Raw genomic sequence first — 6,559 nt, 5'->3', positions numbered from 1 at the left:
TCCGTTTGAACATAAGGAAAACTTAGAACTGAAAATAAGATTACCTAGATGTAAAGTTTTACATAAAAATATGAAGAGGTATAATTATAATATGATGTTTAGTCAGTTATATATTTGCCCACTGGTTTATTTAATTTCAAATTCGAATTAATTTTAAGTTTTAAAAATTGTTCCTAATATGAATATGATTATATAAAAAAGTGTTAACTTTATTCCTAGAATTGCTTACACATTAAGAGCAATAATAAATTATTTTTGTTCTTTTTTAATTTAAATATTTTATTGTCCAAGACAACTTTAACATTTATTTATATAAATTATTTCTAATGCGATCACTATTCTGACAATCTTTCGATGTTCATGATGGCTTCATTGTCGACACCAGTTTATTTGAAAGTTTATTTTTTATGTACAAAGTACAGTAAAACACGGTTATAGCGAACACGCTTATAATGAATTGACGCTTACAGAGAAGTGAATTTCATTCCCCAAGTCTCTATTTCATGTGTAAACTTGACGGATATAACGAATTACGCTTATAACGAAGTTAAATTGCCCGTCTCTGGGACTTCGTTATAAGCGTGTTTTACTGTATTTTAATAATATTCACACTGATAGGTTTTCTTTTTCTGTTATACTAGTAATCTGAACATGTTATATGCAATGATGAAAAGAAGTTTTCATGAGAGTGTAATTAAATTTAAGTCACTCATTCATTTAATTTTAACACGATGCACGTAATTATATATTCTGAGTAGTGATTATAGTATGTATGAAGACAAAAAAAAATTAAGAATGTGAGAGAATTTATTCGTTGTTGAATTAATGTAAATAGCCAAAGAACAACATGCTAATGAAAACTAATACAACAAATATTGTTATGATATCAATTTGATTATGATTTGTCAAAGAAAACTTTTAAAAAGGATGATCAATAGTCCAATCCACACTTTGCAGAAGTTGTTTCCCGTTGCGGGTTCAAACGGTCAAACCAAACTTTTTCCTTTTCTATGCTAACAAATATTTGAGCCTCCTGTGATGAAATCTCTTTGAATTTAATGTATTCTATCGTTGTGTGGGTTGTCCCATCTTGGGGCAATCTAAATACAAAACGGACATGTAAGAAACGGAGAGAAATCTATGGGTTTTCCCACAAAGATGGCGCCCAAGGGACATTATGATAACTTTTTTAAAGTGTGGATTGGTCTATGGAATCTTCCCTCGTCTTATAACTGATTTTGTTAATTGAATCCTCCAGAAATATGTTTTACTGTTTCTTACCTAATAAGTTAACAGTTGTTCCTGTTGCAAAAGTGCGATTAATGATTTAGGATGCCAAAAGAGTGTCGAGTAGAATTTTGTGTTAGAAGTGAATGAAAAAAAATCATTTAATGTGAATTTACTTTAAATGATTATTTTACTTCAAAATAAAACTTGAATTTATGAATAATTTCTTACACATTCTAATAGTTTACATTTTACACAATAAATGTAAAAATGTGTGTTTGTATTCTTTTTGCTTAATCTTGAAAAAATTCAGTTGTATAATATCAAAAGATTAATAACTCGGATATCTTATTTGAGAAGCCCTTTTGCATTAAAGAACAAGAGTCCCAAGAACTCACTTACCTGAGCAACAATAGCCACAACACTAATCAAATTAGTTTTATCTATTCAAATACACATAAGGACAATTAAATAGAAAAAAGTTTTTAATATTTTCTCATCATACTCCTTTGCTTATCATTGAGTGACTTTTGTTTTTTTAAAGTGATCTTCGTTATAAAACTTTTTTTTAAAAACAAACCTAAATTATGATGTTCTGATACATAATGATATTACATGTATAAAGTGAAAAATTGTATTCCATAAGAAAATATTTTAAAAGTTTTTACATACATTCCTATGCTGAATTCTTGAGGCGAAGATTTAAAAATTGATTTCTTATTGTGGCCCAGCTCAAACCCCCAGGGATAATGATTGAACAAACTTGAATCTAAACTACCTGAGAATGCTACCACACAAGCTTCAGTTTTTCTTGCCAAATATTTTTTTTTAAAGAATATTTTTAAAGATTTGTTTTTGTTTATCCCTATGCAAAAATCAACTCCCTTTCCCGGTATAATAATTTAAACAGACTTGAATCTACAATACTTAGGATGCTTTCTAGCAAGTTTAAGCTTTTCTGGCCAAATAGTTTAAATGAAGATTTTAAATGATTTCTCGGTTTATATCCATGAAAAACATAAACCCCTCCCCCCAGTTAAGGCCCCAATCATAACTCTAGGGATCATGATCTGTACTTTACAAATTGGAATGTACACTACCAGAGGATACTTCCACACAACTTTAATATATTGTCTGGACAAAGATGATTCTTAAAAAATATCAACAGGTTTTCGAAAAAATATTAAATTATTTCTCCTCATAAAAGGGTGTTGCCCTTTATTTTAACAAATTTTAATGCCGTTTTCTTAAAAATTCTTTGAGTCAAGTTCGGTTGAAATTAAAGTAAAAAAAAATGTAAGGACCAAAGGGAAACAGAAAAGCTCACTTGGGCTTTCAGCGCAGGTGAGCTACAAAAGAAAGATACTTTCAACAGAGATTTGAAGTAGATATTTTTTCATACAAGTTCTACAATTACAAAGGTAAGTATTCAGTACTAGTTTTAGTGTATACGAAGTTGGGCAGTTTTTCTTTAACCTAGCAGAAACATGTAAAATATTATTCCATTATTCTAATGTATTTAACATATTAAGAGAGAATTTAAAAATATAGAGAGAAATATATTATTGTATTGAAAATATTTATATGAAAGTGAATAAAACTGACTAACCCTAGTTAGTGCCACGTGATCGAGTTTACTGAATTAAATAATAGAATAGGTCGTTCTTATTTAGTATAATTGACGATACACATATATATGAAGAAATATGATTTCTTTCGTTTGAGGGACGAATTAGACAGAAATCAATTTCTACTTGGTATAATAATGAATTAATTATCCGGATATATAAGGTTTTCATTCGAATACCTGTTTGTGTCACCTGGTTCTTAAGAACCGGTTTATTAGCAAGGCTATATAAAGAATTGCTCAGGTGTTAAATACCAGTTTAGGACGACACGTACAGCGGAAAGTTTAAATTTTCAGAATTGTTTTATTAAAATAAATTAATCATGTGATCCAACTTTATGCCATAATTATGTATGTATATTTAATATGCCAAATATTAAATAGCTGCAGCGTGTCGTTGCTAATTCCACACAATGTGTTGTTATTTACTAGTATCATAGTATTCAGCTTTCATTTGGAAAGTAATGAATGGATTTAAAGGAGAACTATATGAAATGGACACGATTTGGTAGCATAACGTGATATTCTTTGTCGCCAAAATATCATTAAAGCCTTGTAGCATAAGTTTGAATTTAAATTGTTTCAAACATCAAAATCTAAGGGGTATAATAACCAATTCAAATATCATGCGATCTGAATTTTAAAAACATTCTACACCAGAACTAAATCAAATAAATACATTTGGACACGAAGAAATAGAGAAAAACTTAACCCTTTAAATAGAAATTAAATACTGTATATAGACATGTAATTACCATTCATTAAAATAAATAATGTTAAAATATAAAATTAACAGGTAAGGTAACAGTGCGACACTTAAAAAACCAGTGAAGCAATGAGAAAACTAAAAAGTCTGGGGAACAACAAAAAATAACTAGTAAAAGCAAAAGCATCTCATCGACCATTGCCATTTCAACAAAACTATTCTCATGTTAAAAAAAAAAAAAAAAAAAAAAAAAAGTTCACACAGCCCATGCTCACACATTAATTGACATTGCTTCAAATAATGAATGACAGGAAAACAACAAAACTCTTTGCACATCTATACGTTTGTCTTAATCAACTACAAAATCTTATATATGCAATTCATTCAGTAATTAAAGAAGATTTCCACTGACAACCCTTTTCAGAAGTACATTGTATATTTTAAAAATATTCAATATTGGTCGATATGTTAAGTTTAAAAGTAGAAAAATTTCTGGAAAAAAATGATAAAATTATAACTGCTTTACAAAAGAAAACTAAAATTAAACAGGACTGAATGACTGGCTAGCCATTTTAACTTCTGCATCTTGTTGCCAATCGGAACATCGCTCGGCCTTTTCCGTCAAGTCTAGACTTGACGGAAAAGGCCGAGCGGTGTTCCGATTGATTCTTACAAAAGAAGGATAACTCTGAGTCTTCCGCAGGAAAAACGAAACTTTCCAAAACCATTTTATTAAAGTCGATTTTGATACTGTAAAATCTTAGTTAAGAGACAATACTAAACACAATTTCTCCCCTTTTAAATAATAAAAAGTTTATAATAAAACGTCTCAGAAAAAAGTGAATCAAAATTAGATATTATCATTTCAATTCATGATTTAAAAAATTCTCTGTTATTACAACTAAACATAGTATTCAAATTGAAGAACATGACGTAGCGAAGTGTCGGTATGCATACTAATATTATCTGTACTCCAATATATGTCATTCATGTAAAACAAGTTCTGTTAAGCATGCCAATTATTCTAACATTCGATCTCTTTCATTTGTATTGTAATATTTTTCTCTGTATTGTGTAATGTTTTAGTTATCTGTATTAAGTGTATTTCATTTGTACTGTAATTTAGTTCTTATAAATATGATATATCTCTTGAATAATACATCACACCTGTCAAAACTGTCATAATTCGCTGCAGACGAACAAAATGGAGCAGAAATTGGACAGTTAATAATTGCCAGCTCTATCAACTCTCGTAAAGTATGTATTAGATATATTATATATTTTATTTCAAGGATTTGATTTTATAAAAGTTTTTGATCAAATATTTATTTTTCTGACCTTACTGCAAATACATAGAAAAAAAAGTTACAGAAGAAATTAGGTGATGGGTTTTTTTGTTTTTGTTTTTGTTAAATTCCGCTCACAGCTGTTTTGCATCTCGATATGCTAAAATGTTATATACATGTAGCCCATGAACTCTTAATATTTATTCATTAAAACCAACAGAGAACTTAATAAAAACATCTCTGATATTTATGAAAATCTAATAATTTAAATTATTGCTACATAGTCATAATTATGATACATGTGTACATGTACTAAAAGACAGTTAGAAGCTATGATCAAATTATAATGGATGAGGGAGGAAGAAGAAATAATCGCATAATGAAACAAGCAAAACATTTCGTACTTTTGTTGCGCTTTTTTTTTTTTACTTTATTCTATATAGGGCCAGAATTCTAAGAACCTTCTATATGTAAACCAATGAAAGTGTGACATTTCAGTCCGACGTAAAACAATACATATTATAGGGTGAAAGTATATATTTTTTTTTATTATAAAATAAATAAATAACGTCAGGTGCCTGTGGTTTCAAGGGAACTAATTAATCAACTGCTGTCTGTCTGACCGACACAAATTTCCGTCGCATTTTTAAGTAAATATCATTTGCTGATGCTTGAAATTTAAACACACTATTTTTAGGCATGTCATATGGTGGGTATTCTTTTACCACCCATACTTTAACTTCCTTTTGAATTACGACATTGTTTATTTTTTCTCGGCAACTATTGATTCATCGCAGATAGTTGAAATGTTGACTCATATTTTGTGTAGGCATTCCATACGATGGGATTCATTTTTTTAAAAACAAATTCAATGACTACTTCCAGTTAACTGTCGACTTTGCTTATTGTTTTTGTATATTCATATCAGAGCGGGAGTATCAGTGAACATTGGTTCACTTGCTCATCTTATTATTTATTGGTCTAAAATTAGGTGTTGATGTCCCATGATAGATTGATATTAAAAAGGAAAAGAAACAATTACTAAAATTTTGTATCTTTTTTACGCAATCAATTCAGTATTGCAATTTACAGAAGGCCTATTTAAATTTTATTTTTTTAAGTGGCAAGTAAAAATGTATTTTTCTATTGAAAATTTAAACCGACGATTAAGTGTTTGCTGATTAAAATTCAAGTTATCGGACTTTGAATTGAACGAAGTGATTCGGATGATACGTAATGGATATATGCCGAAAACAGTTCTTTATGAAAAAATATCTGACAGTTCCGAGGCCCGTTGAAGCTGCTTGCTTCAACATGTGGTCAAAATCCACTCCTTGACAATAGTAATACATGTAGCAATGTAATTCATGTATATGAATGTAACCTAACAGAACGTCGATCAGGTCACTTGTCATAATATAATTTCCTCGTTATTTTTCCTTCAAACTAAAATTGGGCTGCGTTTAAAGACCCCCAAAAAAGAGTACCGAGAGCAAACCAAGCCGCTCCTCTGCAGAGATTTCACCTCATTCTACCTCAAGACCAATTGGACCTCTCTCATTGACCCACAAGGGTTACTTCCTATGACAAGTTTAAAAAATACATAAGTGATTTCTAGAACACTCCACCTTATTTGAAATATTTCCTACTTATGTTTCATTTGAAGTTGGCCAGGCCCTAATATGGCCTGACCAGCAGCATCACAGGATGCTT

At 29.8% G+C, this 6,559-nt stretch overlaps 1 protein-coding gene across 6 annotated transcripts in view; it reads left to right on the top strand.

Moving 5' to 3' along the window:
* LOC128167607 (neuronal acetylcholine receptor subunit alpha-10-like) overlaps nt 1-1,502 on the top strand; it is a 31,716-nt gene extending 30,214 nt beyond the window's left edge. For all 6 annotated transcript variants that reach the window (XM_052833414.1, XM_052833409.1, XM_052833410.1 and 3 more), the window contains one exon: nt 1-1,502. This exon is cut by the window's left edge and continues 700 nt beyond it. The gene's annotated coding sequence lies outside the window, so the exon portion shown is untranslated.
* The last annotated feature ends 5,057 nt before the right edge of the window (nt 1,503-6,559 follow it).

Source organism: Crassostrea angulata, chromosome 10, assembly GCF_025612915.1.
Source record: "Crassostrea angulata isolate pt1a10 chromosome 10, ASM2561291v2, whole genome shotgun sequence".
Classification (NCBI taxonomy): domain Eukaryota; kingdom Metazoa; phylum Mollusca; class Bivalvia; order Ostreida; family Ostreidae; genus Magallana; species Magallana angulata.
This window is presented reverse-complemented; position numbering and strand designations above follow the sequence as displayed.